Source organism: Cetorhinus maximus, chromosome 4 (genome assembly GCF_964194155.1).
Source record: "Cetorhinus maximus chromosome 4, sCetMax3.hap1.1, whole genome shotgun sequence".
Taxonomy (NCBI): Eukaryota; Metazoa; Chordata; class Chondrichthyes; order Lamniformes; family Cetorhinidae; genus Cetorhinus; species Cetorhinus maximus.
In genome coordinates this window covers 130,659,703-130,686,340 of record NC_135882.1, presented here as the reverse complement: position 1 = coordinate 130,686,340, position 26,638 = coordinate 130,659,703, and positions in this window count along the sequence as shown.

Genomic DNA, 26,638 nt, shown 5'->3' with positions numbered 1-26,638 from the left:
TGGGGACGGGAAGAGGCTGGGCGCCAACATCACCGTGGGTACTGGTGAGTGCTGTGAGAGAGCATCCTGAAGGCAGGCAGCTGACTCAGGGAGCTGCAGACCTCCAAATAATAAAAGAAAGCACAAAAAAGCTGCAAAACATGTCCATGCAGCACAATCAAGCACCTGAAAGCAGATCTCATTAAAAAAGAGTCCCTAAATATTTCTTTTTATTTTAAATGCTAACGGAAATTTCATCCCAGCCTTCAATGAGGTTTCATCAAAAATGTAAAGTCAGCCTGGCTGATTGGCCCGTCCACCAACCATAAGGTTGGATGGGTCACAAAAAACCGCTGACAATTTGGCCATTAATGGGCTTTATTGCCCTCTTAATTGTTGGCAGATGCTCTTCTGACTTTTGCGCGCGCCTGCTGAGTGAAATATCATGCAAGTGCACAATGACATCGGGATGCTTGCCTGGAGTCATCTCACGCGATTTCACGCCCCTCTGGATTGGGCCCGCAGGACATAAAATTCTGGCCCATGAGTTGCCATCAGCACATACTTAAATGCATCACCCGACTTTGGTGGAAGCACGATATTATTGGAGCCATGAAAGTGGGGCAAAACCGGTGTTCTCAGGGATTCCATACTGAGAGGAATCCACAGCTGAGTAGCATTCTCATCAGGTTACCGCATTGCCGTAAGGGTTTGGCTTCAGTCGGCCCATGGAACTTACCCTTAACTCCGCCCACCTGAACTAACCCTCCTCCCCTTGTGAGTGCTCAATACCAGTGGGGGACTGCGTTGTGATCTTGAGGCAGTGAAAGTGGTGTGTATTACTTTTCACTGAAGGTCCACCTTCCCCCATTATCCTTGACAGTCCAAATGTTACAATCCCCCTCCCCTCCGTCACTCTTGACCCTCTCTCATTACCTTAGACCGAATTATCGTCACCATTTACATGTCTTCCCTCCCCCCATTAGCCCACACCTGTCACTGTCCCTATGCACACCCTGACCATTCAACATCTCATTATCGAGGCACATGCTCCTTTACCCCCTCAGACCCACCCATACCATTGACCTCCCTTCTATGTTCCTGGAACTCTTACTCTATTTTTGCTTATCAGGTTAGCTTTGTCCAGCGAACACTAGCTGTGTCCTTGATATTAACACATTAATTGGTGCTTGGAACAATATAGGCAGCGAGACCAATTAACTGAACAAACTCTGGTAGTTTATTGGAACTGGGAACAGAGCAGTAACACCATGTGTGCTTCTTCAAACACCTTCAGCTCTGGACTTACAGTTACCAAAGTAGTCCACGCTGTGTAACGATTGGTCAATACAGTCACATGGTCAACTAACTACGTTCTCTGAAAGGTTCATAGCACCCCACTTTACCACGTCCCTCCCCTTTACTTGAAAGTACAATTGGCAAGCATCACAACATCCCAATTATTTACACGAATAACTATTTACAACTCAAGTCTCTCAGGAGGCTTCTTCAGACGTGTTGAGCGTCGTAGCTCAACAGCCTTGGCTGGTTTTTCTGAGACCCCCTTCTCAGGGGTCACCTGTTCACCAGGTGGAAGGGGGCAAGTTTGTATCCTCGGCCCTCTCGGGTCCAACAGGCCCTACTGGTACTTCCAAATCATGTGACATTTCTTCCACGTGCAGTGCAGAATCAAACACAAATGATGAAGGCATCCCTTCTTGTGGGATTGTCTCTCTTCTCCGGAGATGATCCGCGTATTGTCTAATTTTTCGGCCGTTTACCGACGCGTTATAGGAGAGAGGTCCTGTCACTGCACTCACTTCACCTAATAGCCAATTAGGCCCATCTCCAAAACTCTTCACAAGAATGGTGGATCCCACCTTGAAGGTTCTTTCATGATTATGGCCATCATGTCTAGCCTTCTGGGTCTCTTGGCTTCTCTCCACCCTACCCCCTAAATTTGGCCTGATAAGAGTGAGACGGGTGCGAAGACGTCTCTTCATTAGTAATTCAGCGGGGGCGATACCAGTGGTTGTGTGTGGCGTCGTCCGGTATGCAAACAGGAACCGTGACAATCTGGTGCTGATGGAATTCCTGTCCAGCTTTTTCATCCTGGGCTTAAAAATTTGGACCGCCCGCACAGCTAAACCATTAGGGGCGGAGTGGTAAAGCGAGGTTTTGATATGAATCATTCCGTTGAAGGTTGTAAACCTATGGAACTCCCCGCTGGTAAATGCAATCCCGTTGTCTGACACGAGCACCTCTGGTCACCCACGCACTGCAAAGCTCTGTTGCAAACGGTCCATGGTGGCAGCAGATGCGGGTGACTGGACTTCATAGAATCCATCCACCTGGAGTGGGCGCCTTTTAGTAAAAGGAAGATTGTGCCCAAGAAGGGCCCCATGTAGTCGACGTGGAGGCGCACCCATGTCCACCCCAGCCATTCCCAGAGGTGTAATGGAGCTAAGGGGGTGGGGGGTAGCTTTTGCACCTGCTGGCATTAAAGACAACTTTTAACTAGGGTTTTGATGTCTGCATCCATCCCTGGCCACCACAAGTAGCTGCGCCCAAGTATCTTCATCCTATTAATGCCAGGCTGACCGCTATGTAATTCAGCCAGTAATGGCCTTCGCCCTGTCAGGGGCACAATAACCCTTGTTCCCCAGAGCAATATGCCGTCCTGGCAGGTGAACTCATATCTGCAATTGAAATAGGGCTTCATGCCATCAGACTTTGGCTCGCCTGGCCATCCATTCAAGACCTGTTCCTGGAAGTGAGATAAAAGTGGATCTCGGCTTGTCCACCACGGATTTGTTTGGCCTGGACAGGGGAGGAATACAAAAAATTTAGTACCAAGCAAGTTCCTGGGGAATTGGAACCTTGATGTTGTTATCTGGCAGGGGGAGGTGGCTCAGCGTGTCAGCATGTGCAATTTGGCTTCCCAATCGATGAATAAAAGTGTACTCATAAGCAGCCAATATCAGTGCCCACCTCTGGATGCGAGCAGGTGCAATGGGGGGTATCACCTTATCCTCTTCAAATAATCCCAACAGAGGCTTGTGGTCGGGTATAATGTGAAAATGATGACAGTGGAGGTATTGATGGAATTTCTGAACACCAAACACAACAGACAAGCCCTCCTCAACTTGAGAATATCATCGCTCTGCAACACTGAGCATGCAAGATGTATAACCAATGGGTCGTTCGGAGCCATCCACCATCTGATGTGAAAGTACAGCCCCGACACAATAAGGGGATGCATTGCAAGTTAAAATGAATTCTTTCTTTGGGCCAAAGTGAACCAGTAGGGCCGATGATCTTAACAATTGCTTTACCTTCAGAAGCTTATCCCGGTGTGGAGCTTGCCAAATCCATTTATGGTTATTCTTAAGCAATGTGTATAATGGAGTCTGCGCAGTTAATAGATCTGGGAGAAATCGCCCATAGTAGTTTATCATGTTTAAGAAGGCCTTTAGTTCTGTAGTGTTTCTTGGTGCAGGTGCCTCGCGAATAGCCTTGACATTTTCTTCCACGGGATGCAGGCCCTGTGCATTGACCTTATGGCCCAAGTAAACTACCTCTTTGGCTTGGAAAAGACATTTTTCTCGCTTCAAGTGCACCCCCGTTTGTGAGAAGCATTTCAGCGCTTCCTCCAAATTAGTTAAGTGTTCTTCGTTAGTTTGTCCAGTGACTAAGACATCATCCAAATAAGCAATGACATGGGGAAGTCCCTGAAGCAGATTTTCCATGCTACATTGGAATAGTAAGGCATGTATTTCTCCCTGTTTGAGAACTTAATTGAGAAGCACTTAATTCTGGCAGGCTGGTGTCTTAATGAGGATGCATGAGATGCAAATGTATGCAAAAGGATTTGCGGCCGATTGGACAGCTCAACTCATCTTAATGTTCTGAAAACTTAATTCCAAAAGTTTTTCCAGCCATTGGATTCTGAATTTTGGCCTCCCACGCAATTAAGTTCCCGTGCCTTCCCAGTCCCAGCAGCATCAGAAGATTCTGCCCAATGTTGCATGTCTGTGACCTTTAAGCAGAACTGGAAAAAGTTAAAGATGAAATAGATTTTGAGCAAGGGGTGGGTGGGACAAGGATAAAAAGAAGGGCTGTGATAGGGTGGATGACAGAACAGATTAAATGACAGAAGAGTTAGTCTTCCAGGGCCAAAGGCGATGGTGATGGGGCAAGAAAAGAAACAAAAAAATGTGTCTAGAGCAGATGTGCTGCTGTCTGAAAGCAAAAATAAGTGAAAAACTTGAAAAGTGCAAAGCAAACAAAATGGGCCAACAGAGTTTACCGTCTGAAATTGTTGAACTCAGTGTTGAGGCTGGAAGGCTGTAAAGTGCCTAATCGAAAGATGAGGTGCTGTTCCTCAATCTGACGTTGAGTTTCACTGGAGCATTGCAGCAGATCAAGGACAGAAATGTGAGTGTGAGAGCAGGGTGGAGAACTCAAATGACTTAACATGAGAATTAAAACTCGCCAAGGCTCCTTCGACAGTACCTTCCAAACCCACAACCTTTACCACCTAGAAGAACAAGGGCAGTGAGGACACCTCCAAGTCACTCACCATCCTGACTTGGAATTATATCGCCGTTCTTTCACTGTTGCTAGGTCAAAATTTTGGAACTCCCTCCCTAACAGCACTGTGGGTGTACCTACACAATATGGGCTGCAACGGTTCAAGAAGCCAGCTCAACACCACCTTCTCAAGGGCAATTAAGGATGGTAAACTAATGCTGGCCTTGCCAGCAATGCTCGCATCACAAGAATGAAAAAAATCATAACATCACCTCAGTCATTTAGTTAATGGTACAACATAAATTTTACTTAATAATCTGGTAATCTGAGGTGCAATACACCTTTAAGAGAATGTGAGCAGATTGACCATGTGACTGTATTACCCAATTGCTGTGTAGTGTGGGCTACAATGTTAATCAATTGTTTAGAATAGAGTCTGGTTGGAGAAGCACACACGTGTTAGTGCTCTATTACTTGTGTTAATAAACATTATGTGCTTCATCTTACATTGGTCTCTGCATCTGCAGTATATTGTTTATCAACTCACTCACCAGTAGACAGGCATGCAATCATGTTCACTCAGTAAAGTGACCCGACAGAAGGAACATAACTGGTGATGAGGCAAAACACGACCAGTCGATAACACCAAAGAAAGCTGCAAAAATTCAACAGAAGTAAATCAGCCATACCTTGCAAGGCGATTGTAAGTATAGCCTTTATCATTGTCATCAAAGTTATCTCCCTCTAGTGTGCCAAAGTTAGGCTATATCGAACAATTTGATCAGACCACCGATGACTGGTCACATTATACTGAATGCCTCGCGTTCTTTTTTTAGGCCAATGACATATCGGGGGGAGGAGGAGAGGCGAGCGATCCTCTTATAGACATGTGGCAGTAAAACATATGGCTTAATTCGTAGTCTAACTACATCCAATGCCCCACATTCCAAGAGCTTTGATGAGTTAGTAAATCTTGTGAAAAGCCACTTTCAGCTGAATCCCTTGGTAACAACGCAGCGTTATAAATTTAAATCGAGGTGTCGTGCCCCTGGAGAGGCAATCGCTTGCTATGTAGCAGCCTTAAAATGACTGAAAGGGCACTGTGAGTTCGGGATGTCGATTAACGACATGTTAAGAGACCAATTAGTATGTGGGATTAATGAAGATGCCATTCAAAAAGGGTTGTTGTCAGAAATGAATTTAGACTTCAGCAAGGCGCTGGAGTTAGTGCCCGCAATCGAGAGCACAGTCAGGGATTCAGAAGCAATCAAGGGAGCACAAAATGCATTCTTTGCATCGGGAGGGAAGCACCAGTTAGAAATGGTACGGAAGCGCAGGACTCTGCGGAAAGGTAGGAAACAGCCACCGTTAACAGACCAGCAAAAAGCAATAGTTTAACAGAGAAAAGCCACAATAATGATGGCAGAAGTGTAACCAGACAGCCTGCAAGTGAACGACAATTTAAAAGAATCGAGTGTTTCTACTGCCATCGTAATGGGCACATTATGTGATATTGTAAAGACAGATTAAGACAAAACTTTAAGCAAAAAGGTAGAAATCGTGAAATCCACATAATAGAAGAACCAGAAGAAACAGGGTCAGATATTTACTCACTACACAACTTAAAAATGGGTATAACACAGCCAATCTACGTGACACTGGAAGTCAACAAGAAACCCATCCAAATAGAAGTGGATACAGGGGCATCCACGCCAGTTATAGGGGAACATATGCTCAAAAATCTGAATGGAGGAGACCACTCATTAAATGTGGAAAATTCAGATGCTAAATTAAAGACATGTACTGGTGAAGACATACGATTAAGAGGTATATGCAAGGTTCCAATACAGTATGGAAATCAGTCTGTTAATTTACTCCTGATAGTGGTAGCAGGGGAGGGTCCAAGTCTACAAGGTCGGAACTGGCTTAAGGAAATAAAGTTGGAGTGGACCCAGATTTTTTCAACTCTGGATGAAAAACCTGCAAGAATTATTACAGAAATATGCCTCCGTTTTCAGGGAAGAGCTTGGGAAGATTCAGGGGCTGCAAGCTAAAATCCACATGGATCCTGAGGCAACCCCCAGATTCTTGAAGGCGAGGCCTATGCATTACGAGGAAAAAGTGATGTTGAATTAGACAGGCCGGAAATGTTGGGAGTCTTACAATCTGTACAATTTTCCAAATGGACAGTGCCCATAGTTTCAGTACTAAAGCCTGACCAGAATGTGTGAATATGCAGGGACTACAAGTTGACCGTTACAAAGTGGCCGGGCTTGACAGGCATCCTATACCGAAAATTGATGAATTGTACTCCAAGCTGCCAGGGAGGACTGCATATACAAAGCTCGACATGAGCCACGCCTACCAGCAAGTCGAGCTAGAAAAGACCTCATGGGATTTTGTGACTATCAACACACATAGGGGGTTATACCAATATACCAGGTTACCCTTTGGAGCCTCATCAGCTTGTGCCATTTTCCAACGGACAATGGAAAATTTATTTCAAGGTCTACCCTATGTTGTGGTTTATCTCAATGATGTCCTAGTGACAGGACTAACTGATGAAGAAAATCTGGCTAACCTGGAAGAGGTATTGAAGCATTTCTCACAAGCCAGAGTACGTTTGAAAAGAGAAAAAATTATCGTCCAAGAAAAAGAAATAGTTTACCTGGGTCATAGGGTCAACTCACAGGGCCTTCACCCAGTAGAAGACGAAATGAGAGCTATTCGTGAGATGCTAGCATCAAAAAACGCCATAGAACTCAAGTCCTTCTTGGGAATGATTAACTATTACGGCCATTTTCTCCCAAATTTGTCAACAGTACTGGCTCCATTGTACAGTTTACTCAACAAAATTCACAGGTGCACTTGGCAAGCTCCACAACAAGAGACTTTTACGACAGTAAAGCAGTTGCTACATTCATCGGCCCTGTTGGTACATATCGACCCAAAGAAAGAATTAATTTTGACCTGCGATGCATCACCTTAAGGAGCAGGGGCAATACCCTCCTACCGGATGGTGGATGGCTCTGAGCAGCCCATTGGTTACATCTCAAGAACACTCAGTGTTGCAGAACAAGATACTCACATCCATGGTCACCACTTTACCATTGTATCCGACCTCAAGCCACTACTAGGCTTGTTCGGTGAAGACAAGGCAATACCCCCAATTGCCTGTGCACACATCCAAAGATGGGCACTGATTCTAGCTGCTTATGAATATACTTTTATCCTCCAGTCAGGAAGCCAGATTGCAAATGCCAACACACTGAGCTAATTACCTCTAAAAGACATCAATGTGAACTTCCCAATTCCTCAAGAACTTGTCTTGTTATTAAACTTTCACCAGTACATGCCAAACAAATAAGAGAGTGGACAGACCGTGATCCAGTTTTGTCTCACGTAAGGGAACAAGTCTTAAAGGGATGGCCTAACGAGCCAATGTCTGATGAAATGAAGCCCTATTTTAATAGGAGATACGAGCTCACCTGCTAGGATGGCATCTTGCTGTGGGGAGCGAGAGTCATTGTGTCTTCAAGAGGAAGAAAGCCATTATTGACTGAATTGCATAGCGCTCACCCTGGCATCTCCAGAATGCAAATGTTGGTACACAGCTACTTATGGTGTCCAGGGATGGATACAGAAATCGAAAACTTAGTCAAAAGCTGCATACAGTGCCAACAGGTACAGAAATTGCCCCCTTCTGCTCCATTGCATCCCTGGGAATGGCCAGGAAGGCCGTGTGCCTGCTTCTAAGTTGACTAGGTGGGGTCTCTTTGGGCACAGTGTTCCTCTTGATTATAGATGTTCACTCGAAGTGGATGGATGTATACGAGGTGAGATCACCCACATCTGCCGCCACCATAGACAGATTGCGTCAGACTTTTGCGATAAATGGGTTACCGGAGATAATAGTGTCTGACAATGGAATGGCTTTCGCCAGCAAGGAATCCCAAAGATTTACAAGTTTCAAGACCTCGACATACCACCCTGCATCAAATGGTTTTCTTCAAGACCTTCAAGTCCGGAATGAATAAACTGGATGGAGACTCTATTGCAACTATATTATCATGTTTCCTACTCAACTATAAGACATGCCCCTGCAGAGTTCTCGATGAAGAGACATCTCAGGACACGTTTGAGTCTCATAAGGCCAAATTTAGGAGGAGGGTAGAGAGAAGTCAGGAGGTCCAGAAAAATGGACACAGTTACCACAGTCTTGAAAGAAACTTCACTGTTGGAGTCACAATTTTTGCAAAGAACTTTGGAGATGGGCCTAAATGGCTATCAGGTGAAGTTAGTGCAGTGACAGGACCCCTTTCCTATCACATATCGGTCGAAGGTCAGATAATTAGGAGACACATAGATCACCTCAGCAAAAGGGAAACAGGTCTACAAGAAAGGATGCGCCAAGCATTCCCGCTGGAGTCTACACCACATGTGGAAGGAACTCCACCTGGGTTGGAAGTGCCTGTAGGATCCGTTGAGCCTGAGAGAGTAGAAGAAATAAATTTACAGGTTCTTACTGGAGAGCCTAGTAGACAGATGACTCCTGAGAGGCAGGCCTCGGATAAACCATCCGAAGTCGTAGAACTATGATGTTTGACACATTTGAAGAAGCCTCCTGAGAGACCGAATTTGTAAATGGTTTATTTTTGTAAATAGTTGATATATTCTAAAGATTGTAAATTGTGCTTTCGAGTAAAGGGGGAGGGATGTGGTAATCTGAGGCGCAATACACCTTTAAGGAAATGTGAGCAGATTGACCACATGACTGTATTACCCAATGGCTGTGTAGCATGGGCTACAGTGTTTATCAGTAGTTTAGAGTACGGTCTGGTTTGAGAAGCACATGTGTTAGTGCTCTGTTACTTGCATTAATAAACAGCATGTGCTTCATCTTACATTGATCTCTGCGTCTGAAGTATATTGTTTACCAACTCACTTACCAGTAAATAGGCATGCAACCATGTTCACTGAGCAAAGTGACCCGACAGAAGGAACACAACATATAGTTTACAGAAGGAATGAATTCCTACAAATAGTTTGCTATGTAGTCCTTTTTGACAATGGCCTTTATGAACTAATCCACAAAATTAATAATGAGTACACCATTGTATTTGCAATGTATTTGAATGATCCTTTTCATTTGGCTTTTTTTTTAATCTTCAAGCCGTTTTCCTGATCCAGATTTTATATATTTTTTTGATAACAATATAATTGATTTTTTCAGTTCACTGGAGACAGCATTGCTGTATTTAGTCATGAGTGACAAGAGGTAGTAATTGCAAAGGGCTCATTTTAACTCAGGTTAATGAGCCGGTACTTCCTGCCCATTATATTCGAGGTTTAGGAAGCCATTTAGTGCCTGAAACACATTGTGCTTGGCCGAATTTATAGACCACAATTTTGAACGTAGCAGCTTACCAATTTTACCAAGGATTGCCCACTTGTTTGAAGTTCCTATTGTACAGCTAGAGTACTGGTGATGTAGCAGATAGATTAAGTCAAACCCTGATTTATAGAACGTTGATAGAAATGAACATACGAATTAGGAACAGGAGTAGGCCACTTGGCCCTTTGAGGCCAGCTCCGCCACTCAATATCAATATCAACATGGCTGACCTGATTGTAACCTCAATTCCACATTCCCATCTACCCCGATAACGTTTCACCCCTTGCTAACCAAGAATCTATCTAGCTCTGCATTAAAAATATTCATAGACTCTGCTTCCACCACCTTTTGAGGAAGATCATTCCAAAGGCTCAATACCCTCTGAGAGGAAAGATTTGTCCTCATCTCTGTCTTAAATGGGTGATCCTTTATTTTTAAAAAGTGGCCCCTAGTTCTATATTTTCCCACAAGAGGAAAAATCTTTTCCACATACTCCCTGTCAAGACTCCTAGGGATTTTATATGTTTCAGTCAAGCTGTCTCTTACTCTTCTAAACTCCAGCAGATACAAGCCTAGCCTGTTCAACCTTTCCTCATAAGACAAGCTACCCATTCCAGGTATTAGTCTAGTTAACCTTCTCTGAACTGCTTCCAATACATTTACATTCGCTTAACCTATCTATATCCCCTTGTAGCCTTCTTACCTCATCTTCAAAATTTACTTTCTTACCTATCTTTGTATCATCAGCAAATTTAGCAACCATATCTTCAATCCATTCATCCAAGTCATTTCTATAAATTGTAAAATGTTGAGGCCCCAGCACTGATCCCAGTGGCACACGACACGTTACATCTTGCCAACCAGAAAATGACCCATTTATGCCTACTCTGTTTCCTGTTGGCAAGCCAATCTTCTATCCATGCCAACATGTTATCCCCTATTCCATGATCTCTTATTTTTTATAATAATCTTTGATGTGGCACTTTATCAAATGGCTTCTGGAAATCTAAGAACACTATATCCACTGGTTACCCTTTATCCACAGTACATGTTACTTTTTAAAAGAACTCCAATAAATTGGTTAAACATGATTTCCTGTTCACAAAACCATGTTGATTCTGCCTGATTACCTTGAACTTTTCTAAATGCCGTGCTATAATGTCTTTAATAATAGCTTCTAACATCATCCCCATGACAGATGTTAAGCAAACTGCTTAGGTTACTAGTTTCCTGCTTTCTGTCTCTCTCCTAATCTGATAGGTTTGCTTAAAGATTCATTATAAAGACTGTAGTATAAAGGGTTAACAGATGGGATATGCTAATTTGTGATGTAGATGTTGATGTTCTACTGATTTCCGTCAGTCATGTGTCAAACTCTCTCTCGAGAGAGGTTGGAATCATGCCTATGTGCAACGTGCCTACTCTGTAACCTGTTTAGGTGTGGTACTAATCAACAAATGTTAAGCAATACCAGAGAATATCTATAGTCTGTCTAAGAACCTAGTCCCAGGCCTAGAGTCAAAGCAGAAGGACCCAATTTCAGAACAAAGACTAAAGAACCAAATCATAAAGCAGATTGTTTAATAGTTAAAAGCAAAATACTGCGGATGCTGGAAATCTGAAACAAAAATACCTGGAAAAACTCAGCAGGTCTGACAGCATCTATGGAGAAATAGTTTAATAGTTATTTTGGCCTGGCAAGGAAAATACAAAATGTATTTGAAGATGTTTGCTACTCATGGCATTTTCATTAAACTAAACTTAACCATAATATTTAATAATATCCAGTGGAAATATTTAGTGGCTTAAATTCCACAGACATTCTGCCAGTTACTGCTGCATGAGATCAGCAACATTCCCAAACAAAATCAAACGCCTAAGCCACCACACAAGCATTTAGGTGGCAACTGAGGGGCAGAAGCAGGAACTCCTGACTTAGCCAGTCTCTGCTCATGGTCTATTATTTTAAATATTGTCACAAATTGCACCCAAAGTTTCAATAATTTTGAGAAGTGTATTTATGCTCACATTCATTTGCATATTGCTGAATGTAAAATCTACTATGAATCATGGCAATTAGGCTGCACTTTAGAGAATAATTATTTTGAAAGTGTTTTAGCTTAAAAAAAATCCTTGATATATTTAAGAGTGGTAACTTGATGTATATTGATCAATATAGATAAAAATGGATTTCCCACAACAAAATAACCATTTTTAATCAGAATGGCTGGTCCACTGACTATGGGCAGAACAATCCCAGATTTGCACAAAGTGTGGTAGCAGGCAGGAAAAAGACGCTTTAACCACCTGCCGCAATGGTGGCTTTTCGCACTGTATTGTCCCATTCCCAGCCTTATTAATAATACATTTGTGGGAAACACGCCAGCTCGCTGGTGGGCAGGCTCGGATTTGCCCACCACGCCATGACCTCAGCATTTCCTCGCTCCAGGCGCCATATTTAAAGTGCACCAGAACAGAGCCTACTTCATTTCTACTGACCAGGACTGCTCCAGACAACGGATGGGCCCAAAAGGAGATGGCAGCCCCAAATTTAGTGACGCCTCTCTGGGCACCTGCTGGACACAGTGGAAGGCCACCGCGATGTCCTCTACCTGCGCTTTGGCCGCAAGGGATCCATCAGAGTCACCAATCCGGCCTGAGAGGCAGTGGCAGCAGTGGTCAGCACCACTGGAGCACAGAGGAGGTGAGCCATCCAGTGAAGGAAGAGGATGAATGCTGTCATCCATCCCAGCAGGGTAAGTAAACCACCTCATTACTCTCAACTTATACACCCCCAAACCCATCACACATCCACTGGGATCTCACAGCTCAAGGGACAACACCACTAACTCTCACACACACCCTCACATCTCCATCAGGCTCATATTCTCTGGAGCTGGTGTCCTCAACCCGTCCATGGCTCTGCTCATCACACAAACATTCTAATCAGTGTCATGCGTCCTGCTCACACTCTCTCTATCTGTTTTCATTCAGGAGAAGCTGGCTCATAACAGCAGGGTGAGGCCCCAAACTGGGGGCGGAGTAGCCCACATTAGGCCCCTCACTCACTTTGAGTAGTGTGCCATCACGTTGGTGAGTGATGAAGATGTGGTGAGTGGTGACTGGTAAGGACGTGGACCATGCCTGCGACAATGGTGAGGTTGGCGGCGAACACCCATGTGAGGATCCTGCACCATATCATCCCTTTCTCAACGCAACTAAGGGTGCTCTCTCTCCTGCTTTTCACTCTCCTGCCATGCCCTAATGATCTCTACTTTGGTTCACAGGGAGCTCTGCCAAGCGACCGACACCTTCAGCCGGCCAGTCGCTCAGCTCCATCCACGTCCTCACCTCCAGCCAAGAGGACACCTCCTCCATTGAAGAGCTGGAAAGAAGCAGCTTGGAAGACCCATCACAGCATTTACCCACACCCTCCACCAGTGCAGAGGCACACTCTTTGGTGGGATCTAGATCTAGAGCAGGTCCAGGTTCACAATCTGGTGGTTACCAAACGGACATGTGTCCGCAGCAGGAGGAGGCAGGTTCAGCCGAGCTCCCCAGCACTTGGAGGGCTGCTGGGGAAGAAGCATCTATGAGGGCCGAGTCAGATGATGAGCCTCCATCTCATCGTGAAGAATCGGCAGAAGGCAGGGGAACATCATGCAGAGCTGTCGGAAGCCCTCAGCAGAGTGGCACGCAAGTCAGAGAAGTGCGTATGCCTGCTCTCTAATGAAGTGGTGCCCACATGTGCACGTATGGAGGTCTCCATGGGGAGGATGGCGGACACCATGGTAACTCTGGTCCAGCAGAATGCAGAGATGCGTGCAGACCTGCACTCCATCGCAGTTGCCATGGGTGATTTCCAGCAGTGACAACACGAGAGGGAGATGGGGCACCTCGACTTTCCCTCCAGCTGCTTTGTCCCCTCAAGGAGTGCCACTGGGGCCTTCGGACAGCCAAAGAGAGGAGGGGCAGAAGCTGGACACCCCTGGGTCATCCGGTCAAGAATCTCAGAGACTGCCTTCTCCCTCCGAGTCCACTTTGCCTGTGACCCCCTCAACTTCATCCTCTGTCACTGCAGAGGGAGCAGCTGGCCCACAGGAAGGCTGCCAACATAAGCCGGGGCCCTCAAGGCCTCTGCTCTGCAGAAGATTCACGCCAAAGTCATCAGAGACAACAAGGCTGTCTCCACCCCTGCTGTGGATGTCAGGGCAGCACCTAGAAGAAGTGGTAGGCCTGGAAAAGTTAAGAAATTTCGATCACAATTGGTTGCATGGGTGAAAACATTTAGCCACTTTAGAATCGGAAGCCCTCAAAAGGCCCACCATTCAAAAGGCGCATCAGCTTCAAGAAGGCCGATTGGAACGGGTTCATACGAGCACTTGACTGCAAGATTAAATGCATTAAACCATTACCTGAGCACTACAACCTGTTTGCAAAAGCTGTCCAGAAAACAGCCAGACGGAAGATCCCCCGAGGTTGTAGAGCGCACTACATCTCTGGTCCCACCAAGGAGAATGCTGAACTCTACTGGGAGTATGTCTCAATGCTTGAATCTGACCCCTTCTCAGAGGAAACAATATCTACCGGTGAGAGGGTGATGTTAATTATCTCTCAAGAACGTCAAAATACCTGGGACACCTTGATAGAGACAACAGATCTTACAAAAAACAGCAAGAAGGCATGGTCTCTCATACGCAAACTTGGAGGCGATCCCAAGAAAGCTGCCCAAAATCCAAATGTGTCTGCTAACCAAGTTGCACACCAGTTGCTCCTAAATGTAAAAATCAACAAGAAACAACCAAGAGCACAACTAGTTTGGAAGAAGTACAGTGATGACCCTGGCTTCACTGGACCATTCACCAAGGAACAGCTGGAAACTGGTATATCTAGTCTAAAACACAGGAAAGCAATTGGTCTTGACAACATAGCAACGGAGCAGATAAAGCATTTTGGACAGCAAGCAAAGAAATGGCTCCTACAATTGTTCAACCACTGTCTGGCAACATACAAGCTACCTAATTTTTGGCAGAAGGCACATGTAATAGCACTATTAAAGCCCGGAAAAGATTCCTCAGATCCTAAGAGTTTTCGGCCAATTTCACTGCTTTGCCACACCAATAAGCTGTTTGAACACCTGATACTCAATAGGATAGCACCAACTCTGGAATGAGAAGATCATTCCAGAGTAAGCAGGTTTCCACCCCGGCAAATCAACAACAAGCCAACTGCTCAACCTCACACAACATATCGTAGATGGTTTTGAGCGAGGGATGGTAACGCGTGCTGTTTTTATAGACCTGTCAGCAGCATACGATACAGTGAACCATAGACGTCTCCTCTGCAAGATCCTAGAGATGACAAAAGATATTCACTTAACAGAGCTGTTAGAAAGCATGCTTCAGAATCACTGGTTCTATGTTGAACTAGGTGGGAAGCGCAGCAGGTGGTGTATTCAGAAGAATGGTCTTCCTCAGGGAAGTGTGCTTGCACAGCTGCTGTACAATATCAACACGAATGACCAACCTATAGGCGGTGTTACACGCCGTTTTATATATGCTGATAACTTATGTGTCACTGCCCAAAGCACTGATTTTAACACCGTGAAGAAAATGCTTTCTGAGGCCTTGGAGGGGTCCTACTATGAAGAAAGCCACCTTTGCACAAACCCATCAAAGATGCAAGTTTGTGCATTCCACCTCAGAAACCGTGAAGCCAAACGCCAGCTTAAAGTAACCTGGTGTGGAGCAACACTGACGCATTGCGAGCACCCTATCTACTTAGGAGTCACCCTTGACAGATGCCTCACCTCCAAGAACCATATCGAAAAGACAAAGGCAAAAGTGAGCGCACGAAACAACATCCTGAATAAGTTCACTAACACAAAATGGGGAGCAAGCTCAAAAACATTGCGAACCAGTGCACTTGCTCTTTGCTATTCCACTGCTGAATACGCCTGCCCTGCATGGGAAAGATCTACTCATGCTAAGAAGATGGATGCCATTCTGAATGCAAGCTGCCGACTTATCACAGGTTGCTTAAAACCAACAAACACCAGCAGCCTATATATCCTGGCAGATATCGCTCCCCCTGATATAAGAATAACGTTAGCCAGCAAGAAAGAGCGACTCCATCAAACATCTGAAGAGAGGCACCCTCTACATGGTCATAAAGCCTAAAGTCAAGGAAGAGCTTCATGAACAGTGTTGTTCCATTACAATCAACCCCATCTGAAGCCCACATCGCCTTGTGGAAAGACCAGCTCGCCAGTCTCGAACAACCCCCAGCGATGGAAATTCTACCGGATGAAAGCCTTCCCCCAGGAGCTAATTGCAACTGGGCAACCTGGAAGTGCCTTAACAGACTTAGGACTCGTGTAGGTCATTCAAAGGTGTCACTAAGCAAATGGGGATATACATACAGCCCGACAACTTGTGAATGTGGAACTGAGCCACAGACTATGCAACATCTCCTGCAATGCCTATCGCTAGAGGAACCCTGCACTGTTGCAGATCTTGCAGAATTCAACAACAAGGCACAAAAATGTGTCCAGTTCTGGCTGGGCCATGTATAGACTGTCCGTGGACACGATAAGAAGACTTTAGAATCTGAAAATATATTCACTTTCACTGAATGATGTGTAATGTTGTCTTTCAGGTTCATTTACAGGTTTTGTGGGTCCTCCCCCTGCATCGCACCCTCCCCTCACCCCCCCCAACTAGCTGCATGTAGCCGGACCACGAGTGATTCTGGAGGGAGAAGCATGTGTGTGTGGCAGGGCCTTTCGGAGCCTCGTGCAAACACTCTCCCATGCACACAGATCCTTCCTCCATCACACTCATCTCAATGTCCTGAGCATTTTCAATGCTGCCTGCTGGGGTCTCTTTCAGTTGTCCATCTGAGCCGACCTGTATCTCCGCCCACCCACTGATCGCACTCCCATTCAGCACCTGTGCCCGTCCAACACAAGGCTCCACTTACTTTCGATTTGAATAACATGGATGTAGTCAAGTTTCTCAGAAGTTCCCCATCCTTTTCCCTACCCCAGTCACCCATGTCCTTTCCTCCATCACTGTTGACCCCGCTGTCATCACCTTCCACCTCCCCACCGTCACCTACCAGCCCAAATCCCTTTCTTTCCGGGGTGTCCAGGTGAATGTGCATGTTCCCTACTTTCCTGAGAATCCCACCCCCATCCACATTGACCTCCTCGACCTCCTCTTTCCCACCCCAGGGTCCATGTTTGCCTCTAAGTCGCCACCAGCTACCCTTGCCATCCCTTCTACCACTAGCATCGTTCCCTCACCCTTCCAACCTTCCAGCTCACTCTGCCCCTTTTCATACTCACCATTAACTCCTACCATTCCCGCCCTCGTTTCACTCCCGAGGAGGCAGTCATTGACTCCACGGACCCCATCCCTTTCACGTTCACCTGGATCTCCCTTACTCCTTCCTCCATCCTTACCACTTCCTCCCTCCGAACTCCTTCCACTGCCTGAACTCCCTCCTTCCCAAGGATTCCTTCCTCCCCACCCCAGACTCCTTCCTCCCCCCGGACTCCTTCCTCCCCCCGGACTCCTTGCCCCTCCGAATTCCTTTCCCCCTCTGAACTCCCTCTCTTACACCTACCTCCCCACTTGCCGCATTCTCCCTGATACACCCTCCTCCCCAAGTATTCCCTCCTCACCTCTCCCGACCTCACCCCCCGGACACATTTCCCCCCCCAAACTTAGCCCCCCTAACACCTTTGTTTCCCCCCCTACCCCGCCCCGGATTCATCCCCGCAACCTCAACCTCACCACCTCCCACCCCGCCCCGGTACACCCTCCTTTCTCAGCCAAACCCAGACCTTCCTCTCCCACCCACCCCAGATAACCTTCCTCTCCCACTCACAGCTGGACCTTCCTCTTCCCCACCCTCACCAATCATCCATAGCAGCTCATGGACAAGACTGTGACGTTCCAAAGCAGACCCGAGACATCAACGGAGAGCTCCCACCTTTCGAGAGTTGCTTCACGGTGGAGCCATGTCCGTGAGACTCCACCCAGCATGTGATGCATGTGTTGCTCCAGGGTCCGGTCGCTGTAGGGCTCCAGCATCTTCTGCTCCTTAAGGCCTGACTTCTGCAGATCACACTTGTACAAATGTGTTCTGGACCGGCATGGTTTCCCGCTGGCATAATGGGAAATCTGGCGTGGGGGGACGATTCTGGTCAGGCCTTACTTTGCATCCCATTAGTGGGACCATGTAAAGTGGGTTCATGTTGGCCTCCAGCAGAATTTGTGTTCTGCCATGATGGGCGCCATCAGATGATCCTGCTATGCTTTCATGCCGGCGTGAAACTGATTTTTGACCTTTTTGTCATATTGCACCCCACCCGCCCACCATGACACCCGACTCCAATGGGTTCAGAAATTCTGGCCCATGATTCAATTTTAAATAACTGAAAATCACTTTAAAAACTATTCAGAATCTTCTGCTTGTTATACTGGGTTACTGTAGTCAGAATGTAAGAGCCCATGGGATCCAAAGAAATTTGGCAAATTGGATCCAGAATTGGCTGAGTGGCAGGAAGCAGAGGGTGATGGTCGAGGGGTGTTTTTGTGACTAGATGCCTGTGTCCAGTGGGGTTCCACAGGGATCGGTGTTGGGTCCCTTGCTGTTTGTGGTATATATAAACGATTTAGACTTGAAAGTAGGAGGGTTGATCAGCAAGCTCGCGGATGAGATGAAAATTGGTGAGGTGGTAAATAGTGAGGACGTCAGCCTTAGATTACAAGAGGATATAGACGGGCTGGTCAGATGGGCTGATCAGTGGCAAATGAAATTTAATCGGATAAGTGTGAGGTGATGCACTGGGACAGGACAAACAAGGTACGGGAACACACGATGGATGGTAGGATCCTGGGAAGTACCGAGGTCAGAGGGACCTTCGTGTGCATGTCCATCGGTCCCTTAAGGTAGCAGGACAGGTAGATATGGTGGTTAAGAAGGCATATTGGATACTTGCCTTTATTAGCTGAGGCATAGAATATAAGAGCAAGGAGGTTATGCTGGAACTGTATAAAATGCTGGTTAGGCCACAGCTGGAATTTTGCGTGCAGTTCTGGAATCCGCATTATAGGAAGGATGCGATTGCACTAGAGAGAGTGCAGAGGAGATTTACCAGGATGTTGCCTGGGCTGGAGAGTTTTAGTTATGAGGAGAGATTGCATAGACTAGGGTTATTTTCCCTGGAGCAGAGGAGATTGAGGGGGGACATGATTGAGATATATAAAATTATGAGGGGCATAGATAGATAGGGTAGACAGGAAAGAACTTTTCCCCTTGGTGGTGGGATCAATAACCAGGGGGCATAGATTTAAGGTAAGGGGCAGGAAGTTTAGAGGGGATGTGAGGAAGAATTTTTTCACCCAGAGGGTGGTGGGAACCTGGAACTCACTGCCTGAAAGGGTGGTAGAGGCAGAAACCCTCATAACATTTAAGAAGTATTTGGATGTGCACTTGCAGTGCCATGGCATACAAAGCTATGGGCCTAGTGCTGGAAAATGGGATTAGAATAGTTAGGTACTTGTTTGACCGGCACAGACTGGATGGACCAAAGGACCTTTTTCTGTGCCGTAGACCTCTATGACTATGACTATGAGTTGCTTATGATTTTTAAAATATATATTCAGCATTTTTTATAATATTCATATAATATCCTTGAATCCTAAAGAGCCTGTTTAATTTTAAGAGCCTCCTCTAAAGCCTGCAAATAGATGCATTTATCATAAGCTTGCATTGGTGATAATTCGAACTGGGTATGTGGTAAGTTTTGTGATGAGGGCCAGCTTCTGGTGTGATGTTTTTTACACAAGTACAAAAAATCAAGGAGAGTCGGTTTGTGCTCGATGTTATTTGTGCATAAAAGTCCTCAACCTCTTGCATGTGAGAACTCCAAGCTTTTTTGAATAAAAACATTTCAAGGATCTATCCCCTTGCTCATCAGCCAATTGGACCAGTGCCTGGGTTACAAATTGTCAGGTGGCATGCACAAAATATGCAGAAAGTGCAAAATATGCACTTTCACCGTCTGGACTGTACTTAGATGATGCCATCTCGCAAACATTATTGGAATTGGTGCTGGAGCAGGGCACTGTCAGATGTAAAGTCAGTGAAACTGCTAGGATCAGGGCCCAAGGGCTTCCAGAGTCAACATATTTTCAGCCCTGCTTCTTCCATAAATAGTTCCTGTGTCATGTATCCATCCTTGATTGAGATTGCAGGTTACAACCTCTTCCCAAGCTTGGTCAATGGCTTCCTATAATTAGTTTTAAAGAGTGGGTGTGTATGATGATTCAGCTCTCCCCTGTGTTTTTAAGGCAAACTTTCCAGATGGCTTCACTTGAGATCAGCAGCTCACTACATCAAAAATATCAGATTGTGACAGAGTTCCAACACTCTTTGTCACATTGGGTCAGAATACTATTCAGTTGCTCTGCCATCCTGGCAAAGTAAAGAAATTTGAAGTTATCTTAAAGATACAGACAGAAACCAATATGGTAGATTCCGTTTAATGACGACTTTGATGTAATGTGCTCTTCTTGCAGATGGATGCAATGGAATTGCATCTAAGTTCATGTAACAAAATAAAGATTAGCAATAAATTACTCATTAATTGAATGAATTGCTTGAATATTCAGGAGCCAATGTAACAAGGTGGAATACATTGAAGAATGCTTATTATGCAAATTAAAGTGGAAGTATAGTGTGGAATTTTATGGCCCCATCGCGGCCAAGGGCGGGGTCATAAGACGCGGCGAGCCGTTCAAAAGTCCACTGATATTGGCAGGACCGGAAAATCCCATGAGTGTTAAATTCCACCCATAGAATCGGTGACTCAGATTTTCCACAGCTGCTTAGTTAGAGTGTAGTATCAGAAGATTGAAATGTAGTTAGTGTAGTTCCAATTTTCTTTTTGTAATACATAAGAGATCAGGAACTTGATCCTCAGGAATTGTTTGAAAAATCGGCCGCCCCAATTTTGAGTTGGACATTTTTCAGTTGTCCTTGTGGCACAAGGTGACGGTCTCTGAAAATGGCCTTTTCTGCAACCATAAAGTGGGCAGAACAAGGTTGAATTACTACCCAAGAGGTTGCAATATGTATCCTGTCTTTCAGGAGAGATTTCTTTTATTATTTGTTCATGGGATGTGGGTGTTGCTGGCTAGGCCCGTATTAAGTGCGCATCCCTGATTGCCCTTGAGAAGGTGGTGGTGTGCTGGCTTCTTGAACCACTGTGGTACATATGTTAAACCAGATGTTAAGCCAGGTGGACATAAAAGATCCCATGACACTAGTTTGAGGAAGAGCAGAGAAGTTATCCGGAGTGTCCTGGTAAATATTTAGTCCCTCAGTTAACAGCACAAAAACATTACCTGGTCATTATCACATTGTTGCTTGCGGGAGTTTGCCGTGCTCAAATTGGCTACCATGTTTCCTACATTACAGCAGTGGCTATACTTCAAAAAGTAATTCATTATTGGCTGTAAAGTGCTTTGAGATACCTGGTTGTGATGGGTGCTATATAATGCAAATCTTTCTTTTTAATGACCCTCAACCTGGCCTACTGACTGCAATATGAACATACATATGAGCTTGAAATTATCCCAAAACAGCCTTATCCCACAGAACCTACACTTCGATGGAGTAAGAATTGCTGAACTGATAAAAAAAATTGTCAAATATATTTCTCTGCCTAGGTTAAAAACTGTCAGTTATTCAGAGAAAAGGAACATCATGGCCACAAAATTGGGCTTGGTAGTGTGTGTTGCTTGGGTGCTAGGATGCTGTTTGGAGACCAAAATAGCATCCGTGCTTGTGCACACACCTCAGCTGTGAATTGCGCTGGATGCCACCTTCGTGAGGACGTCAGCATGCAGAAGCTAACACCCACAGAGTATGCAGAGCAAGCAGATCATGATGTCAATCAGGATGCAGCACAGATTGGAAGCCATCTACAGCTCCCACAACATTCAAGAAACTTGACACCAGCCAGGACAAAGCAGCTGCTTGATTGGCACCACATCCACGAACATTCAATCCCTCCATCACCGATGCACAGTAGCAGCAGTGTGTACCATCTACAAGAAGCACTGCAGGAATTCACCAAGGCTCCTTAGACAGCACCTTCCACTCCCATGACCACTAGAAGGACAAGGGCAGCAGATAGATGGGAACACCACTACTTGGAAGTTCCCCTCCAAGTCACTCACCATCCTGACTTGGAAATATATCGCCGTTCCTGGATCCTGAAATATATCACTGTTGCTGGATCTAAATCCTGGAACTCCCTTCCTAACAGCACTGTGGACGTACCTAAACCACATAAACTGCAACGGTTCAAGAAGGCAGCTCACCACCACCTTCTCAAGGGCAACTAGGGATGAGCAATAAATGCTGGCCCAGCCAGCGAAGCCCACATCCCGTGAATGAATACATTTTTAAAAAGCTAGCACTGCCATTTTGTAGCTCAGCACTCCAACCAACACCCTCTCTTAACCTTTAAAGAGATTGTCAACTACTTACTGGTTAATTGCTGGTTGATTTATGTTGGTTGTTAATATGATTATACATGTATTTAGTGCTTTCCATTGTTCTTTCATGGTGCAAAAGTCTTCGAGAAGTGGTGACGGGTGCTGAAGGACTTTCTCCTGTCCTCGAGGCTTCTGCACAAACCAGTTGCTCTCAGACATGGGTGCAGTAGCAGGCATGTCCGCTGGAATACAGCTTGACTGGGAGAATAAGCAGAGAGCATGCAGAGCAGCACAAGCTGCTGCAAGAGGAAAGACGATGAGGGGGGAAGGGCTCTCGGCATGGGGCAACATCTACCCAGGATGTTCAGAGAGTACCAGTGAGCCTATCAGCAGCAATTTCAGGAGAGAAGCAGTATCTGATTGGAGGAGCAGCGAGCAGTGGGATGCTGAGTGGCTTTGCTTTGTTTTCACAGTGCTCGCTCTCTGCCTCTGGCCATGTGCTCTCTCTATCTCCCCCTCCCCTTCACTCGCTGGTCCCCAAAAGGAGCTAAGGGGTCAAGATGGCAGGGTGGGCTGGGGAGGCCATGAGGAACAGCACTCACAGCAACAGGGCAGCTAGAGTCTCCAGCAGGGCTGAGTGAGGAAATGCTTCTCTTCCCAGCTTCCCAAATGCCTCCTCGGTAAGATTTCCAAACTTCCTAGGCCTTGGTGAAGAGTGAGTGAGTGACTGAGTGAGTGAATCTGTGTGAGCGAGTGAGCCTGAGTAAGTGAGTGAATCTGTGTGTGAGTCTGAGTGAGTGAGTGAGTGAATCTGTGTGTGAGTGTCTGAGTGAGAGTGAGTGAGTGAATCTGTGTGAGTGGGTGAGTTTGAGTGAGTGAGTGAGTCTGAGTGAGTGTGTGAGTCTGAGTGAGTGTGTGAGTGAGTGAATCTGTGTGAGTGGGTGAGTTTGAGTGAGTGAGTGAGTCTGAGTGAGTGTGTGAGTCTGAGTGAGTGAGTGAATCTGTGTGTGTGTCTGAGTGAGTGAGTGAGTGAGTGAGTGAATCTGTGTGAGTGGGTGAGTTTGAGTGAGTGAGTGAGTCTGATTGAGTGAATCTGTTTGAGTGGGTGGGTCTGAATGAGTGAGTCTATATGATTGGGTGAGCCTATGTGAGTGAGTGAGTTTGAGTGAATGAGTGAATCCGTGTGAGTGTGAGTCTGAGGGCAGGATCGTCCCAGAGTTGCACTAGGTGCGGTAGCGGGTGGTTAAAACAACATTTTACCCGTTGGCTGCAATGGTGGCTTCTCATGCCGCATTGTCCCAATCCTGCCACATTAATTATTCTCGGGAAACATGCCGTTACCATGGCGGGCAGGCTCTCATTCGCCTGACACGCCATCCCCTCGCCGCTTCATCACGCAGACGCTGTATTTGAAGTGCAGCCGCGTGCACACCTCTCAGTGCTTCCAGCCCAGGACTGCTGCACGGAAGACATGGCCCCAACAGGCAAGAAGGCTGCAGACCCCAGGTTCAATGACGCATTCCTTGAGCGCCTTTTGGACACAATGGAGGCGGCTGTGATGTCCTCTACCCCCCGCTCTGGCCACAGGATGGGCAGGAATATCATCAATCTGGCTTGGGAGACGGTGGCAGCCGTGGTCAGCACCAACGCCCTGCAAAAGAGGACAGCCACCCAGTGCCGAAAGAGGATGAATGATCTCCTTCGTTCTGCCAGGGTAAGTCACTCTTCTCTTCACTCGCAACTCACACACTCACAAACCCATCACACATCCACAGGGACCTCACTCACTGCCAGTTCAAGGGACATCATCATTCACTGTCTCACATACACCTTCATTGTCCTCATCCCGTCCATGGGACCACTCACCACCCACAAATGCCAGGCATACTTACCATCTGGCCTGACAGGTATCCTGTTTACACTCTCTCCATCTCCATTCATGCAGCACAAGCTGGCACACAACAAGAGGGAGATGTCGCAGACTGGTGGAGGAATGTCTGAAATCAAGGTCCTCACGGACTTGGAAAACAGAGCCATTCAGCTGCTGGTGAGGATCTGGACTGTTCCTGTGTTGACGGTGAGGTCAGCGGTGCTCTACCAAGTGAGGATCCAGCATTGCAACATCCATCAGACAACCATGCTGTGAGTGATGTGTCCTGTTTCACAGGCCACTGCCATGCATTAATTATCTCTCCTTGCTTTCGCAAGCACATCTGGGAAACAAACAAGAGAATCCATGACCCAGGACCTCCAATCAATCACTGAGGGAAGCTGAGAAGAGGATTCCGCTGAAACCCTCCCTGAAGACCCCTACCCACACCCTTCACCAGCACAGAGACAGACACCTGTTGTAGGGTGGCCGAGTTGTGCTATTAATGATAGAGTTGATCCACAGACACTTCTTGGGTGGAAACTTTAAGTTTATTTACAATATACTCGGCAGCAACTACACGTGTGCTTTCAACTCCAACTCTATCTCTACACTGACTGCTGCGGTAACCCGCGCTGCCCTCCTATTGGTTACTACAGATCATGTGATCTTGCCTAACAATAAGTATTATTCTTAAAGATACATTACACACTAAATAAAACCATAATTACTACATGCCCCCCCCCTTTAACTCGGTTATATATATTATATTTACAAGTACACATTTTTCAAGACAACATAATATTTACACTGGGTAAGGAATTTACAAGTTCAGTCTTTCAGGCGATTTCCTGGTACGTGTGGAACGTCGCAGCTCCACAACTTCGGATTGTTTGTCAGGAACCTCCTTTTCTGGAGGTGCTTCGGTGGGCACTTGCAGTTCTGTATCCTCAAGTCTTACAGGAACATCAGACATGTCAGTCCTGGGTTGAGTATCCTTAACAGGAAATGCAGACCTGGTCATGATCACTGATGGAACCAAATTTTGGTGATTTGTCTCTCTCTTCCTTAAGTGGTCCACCTGTTTATGAATGATCTAGTCTTCCACCTCCACGTGGTAAAACAGAGGTCCAGTCACAGCAATTATTTCACCTGGTAACCACTTTATCCTTCCCCGAAATTTTTAACGTATACTGGCTTTCCCACAGTAAATTTCCTCTCACGACTATGCCAGTTGTGCCTAGTCATCTGGCTTCCCTGATTCCTTTCCACCTTCCCCCCTAAATTCGGCATTATTAAGTTCAATCTTGTCCTGAGACAGCGTTTCAATAATAACTCCGCATGTGTGACATCTGTTGTTGTCTGAGGGGTAGTCCTGTAATGAAAAAGAAAGCTTGCTAGTTTAGTTGCTAAGGAATCCCCTGTTAGCTTTTTTGTGCTGCCTTGAATGTTTGAGCCGCCCTTTTGGCCAGTCCATTTGAGGAATGGTGGTACAGTACAGTTTTCACGAGTGATACCGTTGAGGCTGATAAACCGTTGAAACTCAGCACTCGTAAATGCTATGCCGTTATCGGAAACAAATACTTCCGGTAGTCCATGAATGGCAAAACTCTGAGGTAGTTTCTCAATTGTAACGGCCGACGTTAGTGACTTCACCTCATATATGTCCAACCATTTGGAATGGGCATCAACAATGAGCAGAAACATTGTTCCCAGGAAAGGTCCAACACAGTCAATGCGTAACTGCACCCATAGAACCATAGAACACTACAGCACAGAAAAACAGGCCATTCGGCCCTTCTAGTCTGTGCCGAAATATTATTCCGCTAGTCCCATTGACCTGCACCCAGTCCATAATCCTCCAGATCTCTCCCATCCATGTATCTATCCAATTTATTCTTAAAACTTAAGAGTGAGCCCGCATTTAACACGTCAGATGGTAGCTCGTTCCACACTCTCACCACTCTCTGAATGAAGAAGTTCCCTCTGATGTTCCCCTAAACCTTTCCCCTTTCACCCTAAAGCCATGTCCTCTCGTGTTTATCTCTCCTAATCTAAGTGGAAAGAGCCTACTCGCATTTACTCTGTCTATACCCCTCATAATTTTGTAAACTTCTATCAAATCTCCCCTCATTCTTCTACGCTCCGAGGAATAAAGTCCTAACCTGTTTAACCTTTCCCTGTAACTCAACTCCTGAAGACCCGGCAACATCCTAGTAAATCTTCTCTGCACCCTTTCAATCTTACTGATATCCTTCCTGTAGTTAGGCGACCAGAACTGCACACAATACTCCAAAGTGGGCCTCACCAATGTCTTATACAACCTCACCATAACATCCCAAC